The 24,045-nt window shown below is 36.7% G+C and overlaps 1 long non-coding RNA gene across 1 annotated transcript; it reads right to left on the bottom strand.

Moving 5' to 3' along the window:
• Positions 1-4,757: 4,757 nt before the first annotated feature.
• LOC129927221 (uncharacterized) lies at positions 4,758-15,442 on the bottom strand. Its single transcript, XR_008778838.1, has 3 exons — positions 15,353-15,442; positions 13,847-14,094; positions 4,758-5,190 (listed from the first exon to the last, which is right to left on the bottom strand). It is a non-coding gene; the product is annotated as an uncharacterized LOC129927221 (long non-coding RNA).
• Positions 15,443-24,045: the final 8,603 nt, after the last annotated feature.

Below are 24,045 nucleotides of genomic sequence, written 5' to 3'. Positions count from 1 at the left end.
TTTATTCTCAGTTGCTAAGGTCAATTTTAGCAGATACCTATACCTTATTCTAACATACAACACTATGAAATAAATAAGCACTGAATAGAAATTCCAAACCAATTAATTCTGGAGGGCTAAACAACTGAACCTCTAGATCTGTCTCATTTATTTTTTTTATGTTCATTTTAACGCAAAATGTCTAGCATTGATATTTTGAGATAAAGATCTAACATAACTAGTTAATTACAGATAATGTAAAAATAATTACCTGAAACAAAATATTACTTGAAAATGAATTTCACTGTATTTCAGTGAAACCAAATGTCGTCATGACACTATGTCATTGTTGATACGATACCAGTTTACAAGTATATTGTAAGATAGTTGTTTAAAAAAAGAAAAAGATACATACACAAGTTGACCAATGAGACTTTTATCTTCTTATATATAGTGTTTTTTTTTTTGTTTGTTATTATAGTTGATTCTTCCATCATTCTACTTGCAGCCTTATTGTGGCTTTGACCACATCCAAAGCTGGTCGACAGATGCAAAGCTCATCCACTTATATCCATATGTAAGGACAGCACAGTTTTTATGTTCCTAATATATTTACTCCCTTACTCGTATTATGTAGTTACCTCCCTTCACCCACTGAATTAAAAAAAAAAACTAAATGATTTTTGAAACACATTTCAAGAAACCCCCCCCCCCTTTTTTTTTTTAAAAAGCAGCTACGAATAGCAGTGAGTGCACTGTAGGCTAGTCTATTTCAAGTCAGATTTATTTCAAAACACACATTTCTAGGTGGTTTGAAACCATTTTGAGGATATGTGACTACTCTATTCAAGAGAAATCCTATTGAAGACATTAGCTGAGTGACGTTATAAACCAGCACTCACTCTGAGAGCATAGTCATGACTCATGTAATCCTTCACACTTCCTAGGGTTACACTTAAAAGACTTTGCAGCTTGCAAAACATTCCACACGCACTGACAATCTCACATTTGTATTCTGGAGGTATGAAGAACACATTGACAATGATTGAACACTGGTGTTGAACCCAGACTTGTGTTTGAAGGGCAGGGGCAGCACAAATGAGTGGAAATGACAATTAATTTGTTTTGTTTTAGGTTTCGGATGTTCTTTCAGAATTGAAGATTATTACATCCTCAGGATGTACATCCGAGGATGGCGTTGTTATGACAGCATGCAGAGTTTGAACCTGGGACCATCGAGATGAACGTAGACTATACGACCAGACATTTGTATATTAATTCATTTCATGTAGTCTCAATATTACCAAACCTAAACCTCTCCATGTTTGAGGATTTCCGCTGACACCAAGCTTAGCCCTGGTGCTTTGTTGTTCTAAAGCAGTCCAATAGCCACATAAGCCTCTGATGTTAATTAAATGACATTTAGTAACATTACATTTTTACTGGGGGGGGGGGAAGGTGGGGTGAAGAGAATACTTGACAATGTTTTCTTAAGCCCTGACATTTGCTGTATTGACTGGGCTCGTATCTAAACCGTTTTTTTTGCCTTGCCTTCTCTCCCCCTGTCAAGATGCTCCCAATGCCACATTGAGTGTCCTAATGTTGAGGCAGACTGATACAACGGTCAAATATTGTGACATGCTTCTAGCAGAGTCGGGTGAAATCCCCCCGCTTGTATTTGTAATTTGTTTTTCTTTGCTTCTTTCAATATTTGAGCTGTCTGGGCCTGGAGTGTAGGTAGCTGACTGTTCACTATCGTTTGGGCCCCGGTAGACTGAACTGTCGTTAATATTTCTTTTCCCGCTAGAGAGCGGGCGGAAAGGGAAGGCACTCGATTATTCATGGGCTAATAGTGTGACACTTGAGTACTGCGGAGTGAATCCCCCTGATTCTACTAATCGCCCCATCATTTGGCATATATTGCCTTGTAAGTCGATCTACTTCTCAACCCCTTTCGAACCACCGTCAAAAGACTTCTGCGGGACTTCGGTCGGCGCCACGCCCCCTCCTTGAGTAGCGCAAGCAGTAATTTTTAAAGCTCTTGTTTATCCTTACCTTTAAAAAAAAATAGGTCCATAGAATAGCGAGGCGATTGGGTCTCGGTGTGTGGGTGGAAGTGGGGGTGACACTGACCAAATAATTGTCCAGTTTAGGGTTACATCCTATCCAAGAGCTGTCAAACCACCCCGCGACCGTTGTTCCGGCGCCCAGACGCCCCTCTTTAAGAGAACGATTACTTGTATTTCCGTGAGAGCGCCCCCAAAGGTAGCCTTTCACCGCAAGAAGGGGCCTCGTTTGCTTGCAACAAATTAGGATGAAGAGACACTAGTCTTCGTCTTCCAGTTGAGGGCGTCGCTAGGCGCCAGGTTATGTTGGGAGGAATATACACACATAGAGAGGGGGACAGGGGAAGGAACGAGACGCTGCAAGTAGGGCGTATTTAAACGGATAATTAAGCAAATTAAAAGCCATCAGAAAACTGGCGGAGGGATATTAGATTTAGACATTAGCAGACGACATATGGTAAACACTAGTATTTTATTTTTCTGTCTTCTTTGCTGTGTGTTGTTAGCTCTGAATTGTTGCGCTGAGATCGCCGTGCAAGATAGAATTGTCTGTTACGCCAACTCACTTCGAAGAGATAAAAAGCCATTGGTTGACCATTAAAATGCGTGCGGTAGTTTAGCCTCTAAACATCAGAATTGTAATTCTATTTTGTATGCACTCATTTTAAAACATCTCAGCACTTACAGGGTTAAAGAGACTACCTTTAAATTTGGAGATGTTCGCTACTGTAATGATGGCTCTTAGAATTATTGTACTGGTTTGTATGAGATATTTTCAGACCCTTATTGCATTAATCTTATCCTCGTCAACTCACACGGCACATAATAGATCATACTGCGTAATGGTCTTATAACGGGAATGTGATTACAGATTTACATTACTGAAATCAATTTTATCAGTTAGCATAATTAAGCTAATAGATCCCCTATTGTGATATTATCATTAGTTTGGTGTCATTTTCAGTCTTTTTTTTTTTTTTTTTTTTTTTTTTTTTTTTTTTTTTTTTTTTTTTACAAATGTTATATCAACTTATATCAACTGATATCAACTCACTCTGTCCGTTAAAAATTTTGAACACGTTTTTTCTTCCTCACCCATTCTCGGATCAAGTTGAAACTTTGCACACATATTTATTGTACCTAACAAAACACAAATCAATTTAAAAAAAACAACAATTAGTCAATTTATTTTTGGTAATTAATTATTTTTGTTTGATACCAGGAAAATTTATTCTTCAGTATTAACAGATACCCGTATGGCTAAATATGTATGCTTTTGTCCCTTAAGATAATTGAACACGTTAAAGGGAAATGTATACAGTATTGAGAGATATAATTGTAAATGTAGAGTTCTTACCCCTACATTAGTTTTTTTTTTTATATTTTTCCTTTCGCTTAAGGAATGAATGTTATTGAGTAGCATTGCAGACGAGAACTCATTAAAATCGAAACGTTCGCACTTAGCAGACGTTTAGTCACATTTAACAACCATCATCAACTTTCACATCGAAGTGAGCTTTTATTAGAAATACCAGAACCTGTTACAGTTTGAGGATCTTCTATTACCAGCACCAACAAATTACCACCATTTCTTCTTCAGTAATGTCCCTTTAGACTATTCATTAAATGTCATCAGCACCCCAGAAAAAAAAAAGGTTGTATTACTTCATCAGTTCACACATGTGACAACTAGCTCTCTGCAAATAGTGACATCTTGTGACTTTGTTCCTCGCTAGTCCTTTTACTTAAAAAACAGACAGCCGATTCTTGTCATGACACATGTCAGTCAGCAGTGACAACTTTTCTCTAATGGTAACAAACTTTACATATTTGCAAAACCTCACACGAAGTCACTTTCCTTTAGCGTTTCTTTGTGACAATGACAACGTTCCCGACAAACACTTCCGGTCCGCCCTGCGGTCGTCTGCAGAGTAGAGATCCCATCCAGATACAAGTGTTTGTGTAAATGATTTCAGTTTGCTCTTCGATTGTTGGGATTTTAATGGGCTACAGAAAGAAATATGACATGAACAGCATTCAACTATTATATGCAGAGAGTAAGGGACCAAATCTAACTCAAGTATTTGATTGTATTGACCAGACATGTTAATGAAGAAATAGAGGCAGTGCACATAGTATCCCATATACTCTCCATCGTCGAGAGATGAGTCGCTCATTTTGTTCTTTAAGATCTAAAAAAAAATCAAATAAAAATATTTTCTGGCGTTATTCACATTTTCAAACACTAAGTACATGGAAATATATTGAACTTGGTCACGATCATTTATATCTCATAAATATTGTTGTACTCTTCAAACTCAACCAGAAATCATTTGTTTTATATTAGAATCATAATGTGGATCAGTTCAAAGTAGAAAAGAAGTTACCGAGAAAAATTAAAATACAATTTTAAATAATAATTAATCCACGTGTTGACGTACTCGTTAATTACTCCAATGGTTCGCGGGAACCTAATCAGGCCTCGCGGGAACCTAATCAGGCCTCGCGGAACACCATGGCTCCGTGGAACACAAGTTTCGGATCTATAACAGTGCAACTGTAGCTCTCAAAACTTTAAAGGAACACAGTCATCAAGACTGTCATCATATTATTTTTGCACTATTTTTATTATTTTATATATTCAAAGTGCGCTTCCACTTGTTTTCTTATCACGAGTAGTGCAAAAACAAAATAAAAAATATATATTTAATTACGGAAAAAAGAGATCATACTATATTTTCTTCGTCGCACTATATTCTCTCGATTATTTCCCTTATCATAGTTTTGCAAGTCTGGAGCAGTGGTCTTTAACCTTTTTTTGACCTATATTCTTAAAAGCAAGATTCTATAGAGGCAATTTATATTCGCAGCTTCACGTTGTCTGCTTGTTTGTAATGTAATCTGTGAGTATGACTGGAAATCCCTGGATGAATCCAATAAGGGCATTGGCAGGGGATGTCTGGCAGCATTTGCCACGTACAAAATCAGGTGACCTACGGTGATGGCTTAACAGGTCGAAACAATTTTGAATAGTAGAGTGTAGACACTGCCACGTTAATGCACGTATTGGCCAGCTCATGACAGAGCACTACGAGAACAGCTAATAGAGTTGGGTTGTTTTTTTTTCTGACCTTCTTATCAAATTCTGCAATGAAAATAAATAGAATTTTTTTTTATAGGCCTATACATGAATAAGACAATATTCTAAAGCTAAGCTATAATTCTTAATTTTCCTCAAGGTTGTAATGGACCCCATTCACCAAAACGAAAGGTCACGTGATAATATTGATGAAACAACGAAAATAAAAACTGTCACGTGATAACGTGATAATCCTGTTTCAAATTAGATCGTTATTTGTACAGAAGAGATAGAGAATCATGTGGCTAAATGTTTTCCGTTTACAATTGGTGATTTTAGCAAATACTGATTCTTTAAAATATATAAATACCGCTTGGTTTTGCTAAATCCTCTACGGGATGAAGAAAAGTTAAGGGGGGGGGGGAAAGAAGGCTTTGTTTTGCTCCGCATCTCTCTGTTTCTCTTTCTCTCTTTCAATCTCTTTCTAATTCTTTTCAATTTTCTTTCTCTTCCACCCCTATTCTATCTTTCACTCCCTCTTTCTAGCCCTCCTCAACTACCCCCCCCCCCCCAATATTTTCCCTTTTTGTCTCTTCCATTCTCTCTTTCAATCTCTTTCCAATTCTATTCAATTCTCTCTCTTTCCCCCCACCTCTCTCTCTCCCTCTTCTCTGTCACTCCCTATTTCTACCCCTCCTCAACTACCACCAATATGTCCCGTTTTGTTCTTCCTTTCTCTCTTTCAATGGAGATCAAACGCCATGGAAGGCCTGAACGTCACAGATGTGTGCCTCAGAAATGACTTTAAAAAGTTAAATATAAACAAGAAAAACATACAAAATACTTTAAAAAAAAAAGGCAAAGCCTATACGAAGTGTAGCTGTATCAATTAGTTTGGATCAGTCATGCCATTTAATTTACAACATATGGAGACCAACAACAATAAATCTGTACGATCAGAAATATTTTTACTAATTGTTTATGTTTAGTTTTTTAGCGTTCTCAATGCGCTATGATCCTATCACTTGTCTGGACCAGTTGTGAAAGGGGTGAGGGACGAAGGGGAGTATCTTGGTGAATGTTTACATGATCGTTTTTTTTAAGTATTAAAAAAAGTGTTTACTAAGGGCTCAAGAGTCTCCAAGGCGACTTATACAACTTGTACCACCACTTAAGTCAAGTACAATTTCTTCCCTTGTTCGAGATACCAAACAAAATAATTAATCACCAATTGATAATTAACAAATTTGTACTTTTTAAAAATTGATTCTTGTTTGTCATGTAAAAGAAATGATTGTGCAAAATTTCAGCTTGATCCGAGATAGGGTTTCGGAGAAATAACGTGCACAAACTTTTTACCAGACAGACAGACAGAGTTGATAGAAGCTTTATATAAATACTTAAAAAAAAAACAAAGCTTATATTGAGTGAAATGACATCAATTATTTTGAATCAATCATGTAATTGATTTTAAATGACTCCAAATGTAACCAAATACAAGCAACACCAAATAGGTTTATTGTTCAAAAAGGATCGACCGTTTGGTTTTTATTAATGGACCTTAACTCTATGTGTACGATCCGAGAGCACTAGTCTTGTTTGTCGGGGTTCATCTGGGAGTGTTTACTGTCTTTAGTACATTTCCCATATAAAACAGAATTAATTAATTACGACTAATTGATTAACCAATTGTTTGATTTTATGATTGATTCATGTGTTGTTAACGAGAATGAATAATCATGCAAAGTTAAAAAAAGTGTCAGAAACACTGATGGCTTTGCACTGCCGACGTATGCTTGCTCACCATTTGGATCTATCAGAGCCTCTTTTTCCCAACTGTTAGTGTCGACACAGAAAAAAACAGTGTCTAAAATATTTTAATCTTCTTTATTGAAGTAACGTCTGTAATATATAAGATAAGAAACTCAGATTATTATTTAAAAAAAACCCAACAACTAACAACCTTTTTTCCCTCGATTTCACGAGGCATATATAAGAAAAAGAATTTTAAGAATGTTAAATAGTACCAGTTTTAAAGCTAAAGTCCATACAAAGTATATCATATAAATATGTATAAATACGTATATACCGATATATATATATATTTTTTTTCATACAACATGTATGTTCAGGTAGCGTTCAGCAATAGAGAAGTTCTTCAGAAGCCACGAAGTAGATTTTATTGTCCAATTCAAAAAAGCAAGAGATAAGTTGTTTACCATTCTTGAAACATCTTGAACATAAGCTTTGCAAATAGTGCTTCGAAAACCGAAATACATCGTATCTTTTTACGACCTACATACCTAATTTTGTTTTAAATTAAAGGTAACATGCGACTTCTTTTAGCATTTACGATTTCTAAGAATATTCGGAGAAATAATTTATAGCGTTGTTTTATGTGTGTGCTAAAATAGCTTAGACTAAAGGACTATTGAAAATGTTATCTTGAGTGTACATATATTTAGATGTTATCACGCCATGTTTGCTTCAGTGACTCACGCTTGTTGCACTATTTGCCCCACTAAAGACCAAAAAAAAAGCAATTGTAGTTGTGAGATCTTTGATTAAGGCAGTCATAAACCATGGATACAGTCACTTGCTTGAGTCAGTGCCCTAATTGACACTAGGAACCCCTTTCCAAATAATCGGAAAGGCTCAACTCTCTTTGTTCTGGGTTTATCTGAATAAACCTGATTAAGGGCGACGGATCAAACCGACGAATGTACGCTAATCCTGATGACGCCATATTCAAGATTTTTTTTTTTCAACTCAGTAAAGACGAGATGGGTAGATCTAGTTTCCCACACTCCCACAATGCAATTTGTCAGTGAACAGCATGGCCTAGTGCTGAGTGAAGTAAATGTACGTTGTACAATTTAATTTTAAAAAGCTTTTGATAATCAGTTTTAATTCTGTGCTTGTATAGCGATGTGGATTGACAAATGGTGGCCCTCTCAGCTTTGGTGATAAGATTTTTTTTCCCTATAGGGCCTAACAATGGTGAACCAGGTTAGATACATGACCTTACAAGAAAGAAAATAAGAGAAATAAATTTGAGACAAAAGAGAAGGGGACGAATGATAGATCGAAGATGGACATCACACGATAATGGTCACTAAAGGGTGTGTACTTGCAAAAACAACGTCATTCTGTTTTTTTATTTCATGCTTTAATATATTAGGTGTTGGGCTGACGGTGTTGACAGCGTGATCTTATCTTATAAAGTACAGACCTTACTTCATACAAAATATGAAGATAATTACGTCCTTTGCGTCCCCTAAGTCTATCTAGTCATGCATCAATGAATTAAACTCTGCCAAGTTATTAGTTTTTGGCAACCCATTCCATGCTCCAACACTCTAATAGCACTAGGGAAGAAGGAGCATTTGCACAAATTTGTCCTAGCATATGGAAAAATTTGTTTTTGTATTTAAAGATTATGGTTCAATCTTTTATGTAGAATCTTTACTTTACTGTTGAGTCTTCCACACTGAATGTTTTCTAAACTTAAATGAATTTACTAAAGGTGTTACTCTAGTCAAATGTGAATATTCGTTTGTTATAATCTCACTGCTCTATTTTGTGTTTGCTCCGGTTTCTTAATGTTTTCTTGAGTTAAGGGGGTCCCAAACAGTTTTATATTCTTATTTGATTTGTTGAAGTTTCTTTTAATAAACCCTAATGCTTTGTTTGATTTTTTAAAAATGATCTGAGCAATATGGGGATTCCATGATAGTTTTTCATTTATTATAACATCTAGCTATTTAGTGTCTTGTGAGTTTTTACTAAGTTTTGACTGTGCGTAAATGTGTTACTGGATTACTATGAATAAGATAAGCGGTATCTATTTGTTTCAAGGGTGGGAATGTGGGGAAGGTAATTTCCTGTACGAAATATAGTCAAATATCCTCTTCCGAACTTCCATACTTTATGTGCTACTGTTCCCTAGTTTGTCATTTTATGTACCTGGATTATGTTAGGCTGTACTTAAAAGAAAAAAAGAATACACTAGCCATAGATTTATAGTTTATGAAAGTCAGAAGAGCAGGAAGTAGGCTATAATGGATTGGTTGCCTCTCTTCGAGGACCTTACAATTTCATTTAGGTAAATTAAATAGCAACCAGAGGATAGAAAGCCACAAATAAATAGCATAAAAAAAAGGTTCAATATATTCGCTTTATCTCGTTCCTTCAACACGGGCGTACGTTGACTTCCACTATAAAGAGGTCTGAATTTATCGCAGTGGGCTAGGACCAGAGAGCTGGCATACAACATGAATCATTGCGTCCCTTTACAGATTCTGTTGGCAGGTATGACCAGCGTAGGTCTGAAGTATATGGACTTAACAAGCACAGCGGTTATGATATATGGCGCAACGGTCCCTTACCACGCCATATCTTTATGGGACACCCTTTTTTTTTTTTTTTGTTGACTGTAGGATATTGGCGACGTGAGCAAGGGGGAGGGGGGAGTTCTTGTCAAAAAACTTATCCTGCTGTCATGTCCCATGTTAATTGATGTCATCTATTTCAGTGTGGAATAGTCAATTCGAAATGTGTGTGTGTGTGTGTATGTAAATATGTTGACGTGCATGTGTGTCTGTGTGTGCGTGCAAGCATATAAGTATGTGTACAAGTTTAATAGTTATTGTGTGGTGGGCGCGATAACATTTGACAACTAGAATCTTTTTATTTATTTACTCTTTCTTTTTTTTTTTCGCTGATATCAATTTCAACTTCTGAGAGACATAATCTCTTGAAGACTAGTGGTTATAATTCTGGGGCTATTTTTAACATAAAGGGCAGATAATTATTTTAATAAATGTCTCTAAATAATTAGAATTAAAATCAAAACTATCCTAATATTTTAAGCTTACTGTGTTGATATTGTTTTATTTTGTAATGCAGAATAATGCCACCACCTTTGTAAACAACTATTTTATGGAAAAAAGTGCTAAATTCTCAGTGGTATTTAGCGTAATGAAGTATATGAGCATCTGTCCTCCGTGTTATATCTTTCAGTTACAAACAAGGGGCGAACTGCAGATTTTAACCAGCAAAAATTACCATCAACAATCTTGCTCATAAATTGTATATCATATGATGGACTTACCTGACCCCAAAACATTATTGTAAGTTTGATAATGTATCGATGTACGCAGGCACGCAGTGAACTCTATATCTTTATAAGAAATATAAGCCTTATGTTGCCTTTTAATCGCTAAACGTGACTAGACCCTAAAAGGATGAAGCCCACTAGTAGTACTGTCTATGGGTGTAGGCTGTTATATTATTTCGAAATTATGTTAGATTAAATTAACATTACGAAGTAGAGTGTGTAAACGATTTAAAAAAACAACAACACGACGCTCAGATGGTCACTTGTATAAGAGAATATTGTAAAACCTTTAACAATTTAGTACGTGTCATAGTGGTATTCATGCGTCCATTTCAATGACCTTACAGGCTCATTTGGGTAATATCCAGTGGGCCCCTGTATAAACAAAGCCTACTGTTTGCACCAGTTGATTACTATAGAAGAGGTAGAAAAAAATGTTTGTTGTAAAGTGTTTTACATGTTTCGGATGTTCCTTCAGAGTTGAAGATAATTACTTCCTAGTCCAAACCTCCCGCAGGACGACGGGGGATGGGAGCGGGCAGGGTTTGAACCCGAGGCCATCGATAAATCTGAATGACAGTCCAACGTGCAAACCGCACGACCAGGCAGACAACCAGGTGAGAGCATCGCTGTGTAGTTCTACAAGTCTATTATGGAGAGAAATAAAATTTAATTTGAAGAAAAGCAACAACTGCATGTTCTATTGTTAAGTCGGTAACTCGCGTGAGTGCTGCACTGTGAGAAGTGAAATCTTCTTTCCCATTTTCTGTTAGGACTTCATGTGACAAAGATGGTAACATCCATATTGCATATGATTCCTTCAATCTACGTTGCAAACAGTATACAAGCTGTTTAGGTATGGGGCATAATTGAGAGTAAGGATAAAGTTTTTTTTTTCTCCTCATATGGTCTTTAAATCTTTAACTCTGAGCTGATCACAACTATAGCCATTCAAAAGCAGGCGGGGGGGGGGAGGTAAAAAAAGGGGGGGGGGACTGTGGGTGAGTACGCATCAAACCGTGTCTTTGAAAAAATGGATTTATTTAAAGAATCTCTTATCTCTTGGTAGAGAATGTAGCTCATGTTTTCGCTAATAAAAATCGTAACAAAACTTCATTTCTTTGACATTGTTAACAAACACAATGCAGACGTAGGTGCTTTGAGGTAGAAGTTCAAGGACACGTCCAAGTAGACTATTGATCAACAACCTTTTAGTGCAAGAATAGAATACAGGGTTGCCAAACTTGGTCATCAGTGTATTGACAACGAAGAAATGCCCTCGTAGGGCGACGTAGGCTCGTACCTTAGTGAACTGATCACTCCATACAACAGTGCTAGTAGTGACGCACTTTTCCTCAAAAGTTACGGTTTGCGAGCTTTTTCAGTGCATGAACTAAAGATACTACCAACTGAGTTCAGACAAGCCACACGCTTCTCTACATTCAAAAAGCAGATTAAAAAATTTATTTTGTCAACATTGTTTTAGATTAGTGTCCCATCTCATTTCTCGTGTTTATGTCTGTTTTATGTCTGTTATGTTCTTATGGCGCCTTGAGCCTACATTGTTAGCAGCACTATCTATATATATATAATTCTCTTCTTCGCTCAAGAGTTTGGACGAGAAGAAGAAGTAAAGGAAAGATCACTCTTTTATTTCTGCGGATAGAGTTATCCCACGTCTTTACGAGCCTTGCGTGTAGCGAAGTCATACAGTGTATCATGAAAATTTTATTTCCTACATAGACCACGCTTAATAGTAACAATGGCTAAATGTTTCAATCTATCTACAAGAATTGTTGAACTAAAGTTATTCTTCATTAGTTTGAGGCGCGAGAAGTTTTTTTTCACCAGATTACACAATTACGGCTAATACATAATGCCGTTTTTATTTATCGCCCGTAGAATTGGCGTTTTCCATATTGAATGACACCCCAAAATGAAAATTTTTGTCTATATATTTCATGAGATTTGTATGAGTTTTCAAAAGATTTTTTAAGAATTTCCGGAGATTTCCATGACTTTTTCATATATTTTGCAATTTCAGGAGATTTCCAGGAGCTCCTGGTAAATCAGGCGGCCGCGAGAAATCTGTTACAAGTTATAAAATGGTTTAATTTAATAATTTACACTTAGAATTAGCGCGGGTCCTATGAAAGTGTGGGGCCCACTGCGGTCGGATAGGTTGCTGTGGCCTATGGCCGGCCCTGCAAAATAGCGGCGTATGCTACGCCGCCGGTCGACTAGTATAAAGTAAATTGAATTCTTGTTCTTTGTATTATTATTATGAACGATTACACGCATTTCACATCAGTCGTGACATGTTCAGTTTGTGAAAAGGTTTCAACTTTGTGTCTTATGTAGCTGATTTATACTGATTTATAATGACGTCTGTTGTGTCAAAGGTCATTGTCACATTCAGTCTAGATCTATGTTTTATTAATGCATTTAATTCACAGTCCATAAGACATTCAAAAAAAAAAAAAAGAACAAGACTTAGGAGAAATGATTTAGACATTAAAGTCAGAAAAAGAATGATTCCTAGATTGGACAGTGGGCGCCAGAGGACTCAGACCTGCTGCTGAGGCTCTCTTGCTGGCCGTAATCCACACTGGAGAGATCTGCTCGTATAATAGGCGAATAATAGTAGAGAGTGAAGACCTTAAAGCTCTCTGAAGCCTGGCCAACAAGGAATATGTTACCATATAGAGAACTTCACGCGATAGTTTGTTGCCAGGCTGGAGTTAGTGATTTATGAGATTGGTCTTTCTTTTTTTTTTTGGCGTAGGCTTTGTGAAAACGTTGATAAATATTGAAATCATACCTGGCCACCGAGAGCTTTATTTTCTGTTCAGACCAGACAAGGGACACAATCTCCCACAAAAGTCAAATAATCCCTGCAGATTTCTCCCTATCAAATTGGCAACATAATGAGGTAACAAGTCACCTCTCCCGCCCCCTTTTCATTTTTATGGGTCATAAAGGAAAAAAAAAAAGGGAAACATTAAAGGAGATAACTCGGATAGTTCACTTAACTACATAACTATTTCGAGGTTGTTTTGGAAGAGTAATCCCATCCTAGTGGAGTTCAGTTATTTAAGCTGATGGGTGCAAGCTGCTTGTCGTGTTCATACACTATATTTCAAGACGGTGTTCTGAACACGGTGGGTGCCGAGATAGACATACAGCCTCTTTTTTTTTTCATAAGCGTATTTCAAAACGAGGGCAAAAACTTGTGTGCAGAAAGTAACATTTGGTCTTTAATAGTGAGCACTTGTAAACGTGTCAATTAGGCGTGGAATGAGTGTTTCTAAAGTCTAATGGTTAAACATGCAAAATATAACAAAAGCTTTACAATTTATGTAACAATACAATTCAAGGGGAAGAAATCCACATTTTTAGCAATACTGTATGATTTACTTCCTCTTTTGATATTAAATAAATTAATTACCAATATTTAATTAGCTAAGTGGTTAATTTTTTCATTTATTCATGTTTGGTTAGGTCGAATAAATGTCACAAAGTTTCAACTTCATCCGAAAATGGAAAATGGGAGAAATAACATGTTCAAAATCTGTACTAGACAAATTTAATATTTACCTTTACCTATCATTTAGTCTGTTGGACCGTTGGGGCACCATGCAAGACTCGCTGACCGTTTTTTCTCCATTCCTCTCTGTCTTTTGACTTAGATAGAACCTCTTTCAATAGCAGGCCCATCCATTCTTGTATGTTGTTCTCCCACCGCTTTCTCTGTCTGCCTCTTCTTCTTTTCCTGGTACTGTTCCCTGAAGGAAGATCTTTGCGAGCCTCGAAGTGTCCAAGACTCACAAGCATATAGAAGTTGATATAAGCTTTACAATTAAAAAAAGATGATTAAGCCAAAACCACGGAATATGCATATTTTTATCACCACTATTTTAACATTATTATTACGTATTTCAATTGGCTAATATTAAATCTGACTACTTTAAACAAATACGTACTTTAGTAATTATGCACCTATAACACCTATAACACATGCGTTGTGATAAATAAAATACCTTTCTTTAGAGCAGTAAGATTTTGAAAAACACTACTGCCAATACCATTATTAATACGGAATTAACAACAACAAAATAATGGCATAGTTATTTGTATCAGGACCTACTGACAGACAAGCGACTAAAGAAAAAACAAGATTACAAAGACAGTTTGTGTGGAAACACAAACTCAAAATCGGCCCCCGAAGTAGTCCACCCAGGCAGGCTTCAATATTTTCAGAAAGAACACCCAAATGAAATTATATCAAAGACAAATGAGAGATAAGAATGGAGAAAGAAGGTTGACAGATCTTGTGTAGTGCCCAACGGTACAGCAGATCAAAGGATAGGTGCAAGTGAATGCAAAGTTAGATGTGAACCTGGCCTAACTATTTCCCCTTTCAGACCTTGTGGTCTATAGGGCAGATGATTTAAAGTTCATCTGTTTTTGTGGCCTACGGTTAACGAGGGTGTCATGTAGCCAGCACAACGACCAACCGCCTTTACTTTTCCCCAACTAATATCAAGTACCCATTGGAGCTAGGTGGACTCAGAGGCGCCTAAGGATTCCGAAGTTGAAAATCCCAGTCTTCACCAGGATTTGAACCCGGGTCCCAAGGTTCAGAAGCCAAGCGCTTTACCGCTCAGCTACCGCGCCTCTCCTGGCCTAACTGAAGTCTTATAATTGATGTAATTGTTTTGAAAAACTTATAATGCATACTAATTAGCTTTTTCTCTTTAAAAAATTGCTTGCATAACTGATTTTAAAAATTAGATTTTTCGCTTTCAGAAAAAAAAAGTAGCCGTTGCATCAGAACTTTGAATGGTCTAAAATATTGTGATGTCGGATTTTCAATATCTTTTCTAGTTTACGAGATCTAAACGGGACGGACGGACAGACGGACAGACGGACAGACATTTCGCACAAAACTAATAGCGACTTTTCCCTTTCGGGGGCCGTTAAAAAGAATCAACAAGACATCACTACAAAAACTCTAAAGTCATACATCTAAAGATAATGGAAACATAAACGACCGTGCCATGACAAGAACAAAAAAAAAAGCACAATCATAATGAAAAGCTAACATACTAAATAAATACTTCGCATCTGTATTCTCAACTCGAGGAGACAAAGACAAACTGCCTGATTTAAACCAAGTAGAAACATCAGAGACATAGATTACCAAGAAATCTACAACAAATTTTTTTTTTAAATACTGGATGGGGTCCTGGGTTTACCCAAAGAACTAAGCAACCACCAGTATTCAAAATAATTTACAGGTCTCTCTAAATCAATGTAGAGCACTGAAGTGTGACTAAAGACTGGAAAAAAGCTGATGTCACTTTATTACTGGAATAAAGGATAGACTACTTGCGTAATATAAAGAGCAATAAAAACACAAGATACTGAAATAATCGGGATTCATATAGGAGCATGTCTTTCCCCCACCCCCAGAAAATGACAATTCTTTAGGGTTTGAAAAATCAAATAAATAAGAACTAAGTATTTTATTGGATTAAAAGCTAAAATACATTAGTATTATAATTATGAATAAGTTAACTTGTATTCAAAAGTGATGTGTTTATTAGAAGCATTTTTTTTTACAACTCAATTAAGAATATTAAATTGAAATGTTATTTTACATTGGTTAGAGGATGCCAAAATATGCATCATCTCAACGGGACCCCTCAGCCACTAGCGGATCCAGAACTTTGGAGTGGGGGGGGGGGCGATTTTTTTCCAAACCCTAACCCTAACGCCCAGGAAACCCTAACCCTATACATAAACGTGCGTACAGCATATATATATATTATTAATAATAATAATAATAATAATAATAATAATAATAATAAGCAGTATTTCTCAGTATTTTTTTGCATTCTTCACTGCAGAAACGCATTCTCCTGACATCTAAAGCTCTTTATCCATCAGTGGAGTTCGGGGCGAAGCCCCGACGCCAAAATGCGTTTTCTTGCATTTTTCACTGCAGAAACGCCTGCTCCTGACATCTACAGCTCACTATTCATCAGTGAGTTTCGGGGCGAAGCCCCGACTCTTAAAGCGTTTTCATGCATTTTTCACTGAAGAAACGCATTCTCCTGACGTTTACAGCTCATTATTAATCAGTGGAGTTAGGGGCGTAGCCCCGACGCCAAAAGCGTTTTCTTGCATTCTTCACTGCAGAAATGCCTGCTCCTGACAACTACAGCTCACTATTCATCAGTGATTTTCGGGGCGAAGCCGCGACGCTAAAAGCGTTTTCTTGCATTTTCATTTTTTTTTACATTTTGTAATTTCTTAACTATAATACAAAAAGAAAAATTATTGCTTTGTCCGATAAGGGAAAGGAGATGGCATGTATCGCCCCTCCCACCTTTTTCCTTTTATATTTACTAATCATAAAATTTGAGATTAGAGTGTGGTGCGACATAATATACAAATGGTTTCACATATCAATTATATAGATATTCAACTATTTTTGTTCACAAACTATAATTTCTCCATAAAAATATGACCACTCCCCACTCAGAGGGCTAGAGCGGGGAGGGCAGTACTCAAAAGTTTATGGTTGGGGGGGGGGGCGGATTGATGCTATCGCCCCCTCCCGACCCCACCAAATCAGTCAACATACTAGAGGGGGGGGCGAAATAATTTAAAAATAGTTTGAAATATAAATAATTAGTATATATTATTAACATAAGTAATAAATTCGTATACAAATTGTGTGACCTCTATACTAAAATTCGTCCGCCCCCCCCTTCGGGAAGGGGGGGGGGTCGGCCGAGTGGGGGGGCGATCGCCCCTACCGCCCCCCCCCCGGATCCGCCAGTGCCCTCAGCTCAAGAAAACTTACAGAAACGTGAGCTGATGCAAAATAGAGCCGTGATGTTTATAACAAATGAGAATTCATACTTGGTTAGAGTAACGCCATAACGCCATTGACAAATCACTGACAAATCACTGAACTTAAAAGACACTCCTGAACAGAAAACTAAAAAATAAAGTAGCAATAATACATAAAACACTAAGCCATGACTTACAAATACAAAAACAAAACCTAATAAACTACTCAGAAAGACACAAAGAAAAAGGCAATTTCTTCAGTCCATATGCTAGGACACATTCAAACACGTACTCATTCTTTCCAAGTATCATTAGGACATGGAACGTGTTGCCGAATCAGCCAGTACGACCAACGACTTCGTAAGTTTCAAATCCTTAATTGATATAAATGACTTGTTTAACATATGGGCCCACATTCATTGTAGTATTTGTTAAGGAGGGTTTGTAGCATATAAAATAAGGGGAAAAAACCTTGTAATAAAACGAGTCTCTATCTGAAATATTTCCATTCCGTTCCATCACAATGATTGATTCCCCTGTACAATACATGTTTACATGAAGCCTGTTTTAAAACATGATCACACAAGTCCTTCGACTGAATCACAATGTAACAAAGAAAGAAAGGACAACGATTACACTCTTATCTCGAGTGATGCAGATAGCATCCATCGTAGGAACACTTGAAGCCATAAGTCTCAACAAAATACTAAGTCCCTAAGTGTCAATAAAACAGTACTAGATATGTATATAGTCGAGTCATTATATGCAAGTATCAGAGGTCAATAGACCAACTTGGTTCTGTCTGGGACACCGAGTTCGTGGCAATACGCTCCCTGCCAGACGAGGATGGCGCCAAGGGGCTCTACAAAACTGCCCGCAGTCTGCTGAAGCCCGCGGCTGTGAAGTAGGCAATAATTTTCTATCTGACCGTTTATGGCCAAATCACCTACAAACTTTAGGAATTATGAGCTCCCTTTATGGCCCCGCCTTCCCCGCCCTACAACACATCGAAGTGCATAAATTATTGAGTATCTCCCGAAGTTGGAGTGTTTCAAAAGGGCTCTTTAGCCTTAACCCGCCTCTCCCCCACCTCAGTTCTTACAAAATAAAAAGCTATTAGGAAGAATTTAGTACCAACAAGGCGCCGAGGCGGCGATGAGGAGAAGCAGGTCTCGCTGAAAGGAACCCACGTTGTTTTTATTTATTGTCAGATAACACTTGTACAATTGGTTGTATAATGGTTCTATTTAAACAGTTCAACAGTAAGCGAGTTTCAAGTGCTATGATCCTTGGGAAATTGACGTTTCTCAACATGTTGCGTGTGGTCATAAAATGCTCATTGTCTCCGTTTTGTTTTGATATATGGGAATTCCTCCAGCAAGTATTAACATATTTCAACATATTGTTTTATTTTGGTATTGCTAGCAGTTGTTTTACAAGTCAGGGTCGTACTGAAGGGTGTTATTCTCCATGGAGATCCACCTTTTACCTTTTTACCTTTACCTATCCCTTAGTCTGTTGGACCGTTGGGGCACCAAGCAAGACTCATCGACCGTCTTTCTCCATTCCTCCCTGTCTTTTTGCTTTGTTTAGAACCTCTTTCAATGGCAGGCTCGTCCATTCTTTTATGTTGTCCTCCCATCGCTTTCTCTGTCTGCCTCTTCTTCTTTTTCCTGGTACTGTTCCCTGAAGGAAGGTCTTTGCGAGCCCCGAAGATCTTGTAATATGGCCATAGATTTTTAGCTTGCGTTTTTTTTTTTACTATAGTTAGCTGGTCATCATGGGGTCCGATCGCTGCAGTAACCCTGTCTCTAATCTCTTGGTTTGTGATGTGGTCTTTGAATGTGATACCTATGTTCCTTCTGTAGCATCTCAATTCCATTGTTAGGATCCTCCTCTCTAGTTCTGCAGTCAGCGTCCAAGACTCACAAGCATATACGAATGTGGCCATGACCAGGGAGCGCATCAGTCTGATTTTAGTGCCGAGGGCTAAGCCTTTGTCTTTCTATATTATTTTAAGTTTTGAAAGGGCTGCTGTGGACTGTACTATTCGGACCAATAGTTCGGGTTTCGTTCCCTCATCTGAAACAATAGCCCCGAGGTATTTGAAGCTGCTAACACTAGTCAGCTTTTCACCTCCAATACTGATGCCCCTGGAGACCTACAATTTAGCAATTTACACTCCTTTTTAAAAAATTTAACAAGATAACATCGAAACTCGGTCTCTAAGTGTTGACTTCAAATGCTAAAAATAGAAGCTAACTAGCAGGAAGGAAAAACTCCCCAGATCATCATATAGAGAATACTTTCAGATCTATGTATTTCTTAATTGTTTATTAGAATTACAAGCCAAAGTATCTTTGTTTAGTTAGAGTTTACAAGACATAGGCCCTATCACCATGAGTGCAGCTATACATAGCATAGCAATAGCATTCTCTATAGATATTTATATATTTACTTAAGGCATTGCCTTTAACCATAGTTACACATTAGTAGAGAGTCTTTATTGAATATAGTTGGACATAACAAAGGATAGTGCACACTGCATAGTAACCATAGCTGAGTTTTTACGAAGTGTAATTGTATAAAATAGTTTGGATCAGTCGAGTAATTTAATACACAATAGATCTAGACCAACAACTATAAATCTGAGCGATTAGAAATATTTTTACCAACAGTTTTTTTGTTTAGTGCTATTTCATGCTTTTAGCTTTGTCAATGCGCTATGATCCTATCACTTGTCTGGACCAGGTGGGAGAGTGGGGGAGAGGAAGAGGAATGTACATCTGGGTTGATTCTACCGTAATTGGTTTTTAAAAGTATTTAAAAATAAAAGAGGAGGGGGGGGGGTCCGACAATAATTCGTAACTCGTGACTGACGCCTCCACGGGCCGACTTGCTAACCACTCTGCTATTGAAGTACTTATGATTAAAGAAGATTGTAATGTTATATACTAATATTGTTTGTTTTAATTTAGAGCGGCGACCTATAAAAGGGACAAATTCGGCTTATAACGCCACTACTTCAGTCAAGCAACATTTCTTTCCCTTGTTTGAGATACCAAGCAAAATCGTTAATTACCAATAGTTAATTAATTAAAATGCCTGTGCCTATATTGAAATTGACAAATAACTGAAATTTTATATTTAGCAATTTCCGTAAAAGAGAAGAGTTAGACTAGAAAACAGAGAGTCCTAGTGCTCTACTATATCTTTGAGATCTGATCCAATGTTCGCTATTTCTTCTCTAGTTTTTTTTTTAGTCCTTAGCTAGGCCCCCACCAATTGCAAGCCATAGTTTGTCTATTCCTAAAGCCGGCTAGCCGGCCCTGGTCTAGAGTTTATCAATGACCACCATGATTCTTTCTTGTAATTATGGAACTAAAAGGAACTAACAATTACATTGTATATTTCTTGTTACTATGTTGCAGTAATATCCCTTTTGCATATGAAAGCACCCATGCAAAGTTAAATCAAATTAGAGTACAAATGCATAGACCATAATTGCCACTTAAAAACAAAAGTACTACATATTATTCATCATATGTCTATATTAATTGGAATTATTTCAAAATTGTAAAATATAAAATAATTTTTTTTAAAATTTACTATACTATTCCATACCACCCAAATGATTTGTTTCGTAATAGTATGTATCACATGATTAGTTCTGATTATAATCTACGACTTTTTAAGCGTTTTATGAAGGTATTCAATGAGTATTTGTACTTTGATTTGTATCACACTAGAAAAGGGGAGGGGGGATAACTCTGTGCGATTCTCCTTCAGAGAAATATAACTGTTGTTTATGTTGGTTTCAGGGTTAGGGTCGTGGATTAGGATTACTGTAGTGTGACCCTAACCGTCAACTCACTAACGGGTCTCCTTTGTATTTGGTTTTTCTACTTCTTACTAGCTTTCTGTCTGGAGTATCTTCACGAGTTGTCTCCCGTTTCTTAAGCATAAGAATTCTTTTTTAAGATAACATTTTGTTAAAAATCCTTTATCATGTTTTCATTCTTTTGTTTGAGTTTCATCGCTGACAAACGATTTCTACTTTCTCGTCTAATTACTGACGAATGTCTCGAGACCATGTTTAAACAGGCTTCTCAAATGTATTTCCGCCTTGAAATAGGGTTTAGGCGTCCGGGCTGGACAGGTCACTCACATGACCCTTCTCTTTCAATGTGGACACATTTAATTGGCCATTGGCCAGTGCTGAAAAGATGTCTCCTGTTTGACTTGCAGATCCAAGCTGTATTTGGCCTAATAAATAAAATACAACTCCAAACCACGAACTATGAAGTGCTAAAACTAGACTAAACACACACAAAATATGCACAGCGGGATTGTGTTCTCCTAACACCGTTATTTGCTCAAATAGTGCCCGGTGTCACTTAAGAATGTAGCTAACAACTAATTAGTAGCGCTGAAACCATCAGAAATTACTTGTAATCAAGTTTAAAACACCAGATTTCTGTTCGGTTCACACTGTAGTGTCAAAGTCTGTGGCTAATTGTCGCGTGGGACGTTCTTTGTTTTTTTTTTATAATCATCGGAAAACAATAAGTGCTCACCAAATCATCCTATTTATAGTTTCTATAGTTTCCTGGCTGTCAACGTTGTCCTCGGAAAACAAAGACTTCTTTTGTTTCGTATTCTTTAATAATTAGCGCTAGTGTCGACTCATTTTTTAACTTACACAGTGTGTGGGGGAGTGGTGGATGGATGGTAAAACGCTTGTCTTTCGAACTCAAGGGGTTCCGGGTTTGAATCTCTGTGAAGACTGAGATTTTAAGTTTTGGGATTTTTAGGACGGCCATTGGGTCCACCCAACACCAATTAATTGGGGAAAATTAACTGGGGAAAATAAAGCCGTTTGGTCATGGTGCTGGTCACATAATAACCTTGTTACATATTTACATCACCATCACCATACAACTCAGGGTCTAAGAGGGGTACCTCACGTTTTATTTTATGCTGTGTGATTGTACTAGCCAATTCTTTGCAGCTACACTAAAGTGGTTATCTTATCTTATAATTTACAGACGTTACTGATTGTTTTTGTGGTTAGGTTTGTATTAACAAATTATTTGCATTTACATTAAAGTGATTGTTTGTGTGATTGTAATAACAAATGATTGTAGTTACATAAAAGTGATTGTTTGTCTGACTGTAATAACAAATGATTGTAGTTACATAAAAGTGATTGTTTATGTGATTGTATTAACAAAATGATCGTAGTTACATATAAGTGATTGTTTGTGTGATTGTACTAACAAATGATTGTAGTTACATTGAAGTGAATACTGCCTTCATTTAAATTGTACAGTTTAACTCAGTCATTAAAAAAAAGATATTTAATTGATTATGCACTACAACGCAGTTTTTTTTATTCTAGTGTAACTACGTGAAATTCATGATTTAGACTTAGAGTCTAGAGACGAAAATTTTAAAACGGTATTATTTGGTAAACAAAAGAAAAAGGGTGGGGGGTGGGGGTCAATGTACTATCACTGTTTATTAAGCCCTGAATTGTGATTCGGATCATTAAGTAGACTTTATATAGCTTATATTCATAAAATAATTTTGTAAATTGGAGTGGAGGGGGTGGGGAAAATATCTAACTCATTACAGGTGGTAAGCTTCTTATAACTTTGTAAGTTTTTTTTTTATTGTTTTTTTAAAAGGAAACCTCAGAATTTTTAGCTTTATCATCGTAGGAATCCTTGGGCCTATTTTCTTTGCCTCTTTTATGGGCTTTTTTTTTTAAGTTATCATAATTCACAAGTATTAACCTAAAAATATAATAATAGTAATTTAACAGTCTCGGTAGCACGATTCAAAGAGAATATACCTAAATACTTATTGCTGAACAATTCGTAATATTTTAACTGTTTGCATTTTATTGTTTGTTTCATCTTTCGTTTACAAAGACATAAAATATTTTGATTTGGCGACGGAAAGAAGTAGTTATGCCCCCCTTTTCAATGCTTCTATTTAGCACCTATTTTAAAGCATATGGACATTTAACATAATCTGAGTTGCCTAAATTTTCAAGTAGTGGCATAAAAGTTACAAAGCTTATACCAACTCTGTCTTATCTGTCTGATTTTTTGTGCACGTTATTTCTCCTGTTTCCCATGCTCCGATTAAGTTCAAACGTTGAACAATTATTCCATTTCGATGTTAACACATGAAACAAAAATTGTTATCAATTAATAGGAATCAATTAATTGTCTTTTATATAGAAATTTACTAAGCAGAGGGGAGATGAGCCTTGCGTAGAGAATTGGGTCGTTGGCTAAAAATGTTAAACTATAGACTTTTTTAGACTACAAAAACCTTGTATTTTTATAAGTAATTGTATAGCTTAGTGGCCAAACACGTCAGCCTTCCATAGAGAACCCTAGTTGGACTCCAGAAACGAGCAACGTTTCTTTTGTAATAGCTTTCGATTCGACCATAGAGCAACAAGCATAATATAATCATGAAAGTTGCGCTAAACAAAAATGATTATGAAAAGTATTCACGTTCGCTCAAATTTAGTATCGTAGTATCGTTAGTTTAGATCTTTTAAAAAATTGATTTTCGAATGAATATCCGATGTTGCTTTATGTATACGAAGAAAGAAATAGACAATGAAAATGACCTAAATCTAGAGCTACGTATAAAATACTTGGAAAGTAACATTTCCATTCAAACTGTAATTCAAAGTGAACTTCACAACTTAAAAAGTCATCAAAAGTTTATCACAAGCTGCACAACGGTGAGGCGAGGTGGCTGAGTGGTAATGCTACCTGGCTTCCGAACCGAGGGTCCCGGGCTCGTATCCTGGTGAAGACAGTGATTTTTTATTTTGGGATCTTTGGACGCGTTGGGGAAAAGTATAGGCGGTTGGTCGTTGTGCTGGCGACATGACACCCTCGTTAACCGTA

Source organism: Biomphalaria glabrata, chromosome 1, assembly GCF_947242115.1.
Source record: "Biomphalaria glabrata chromosome 1, xgBioGlab47.1, whole genome shotgun sequence".
In the NCBI taxonomy this organism is placed as follows: domain Eukaryota; kingdom Metazoa; phylum Mollusca; class Gastropoda; family Planorbidae; genus Biomphalaria; species Biomphalaria glabrata.
The sequence above is the reverse complement of the archived record's forward strand: the minus strand, read 5'-3'. Positions and strand labels throughout refer to the sequence as shown.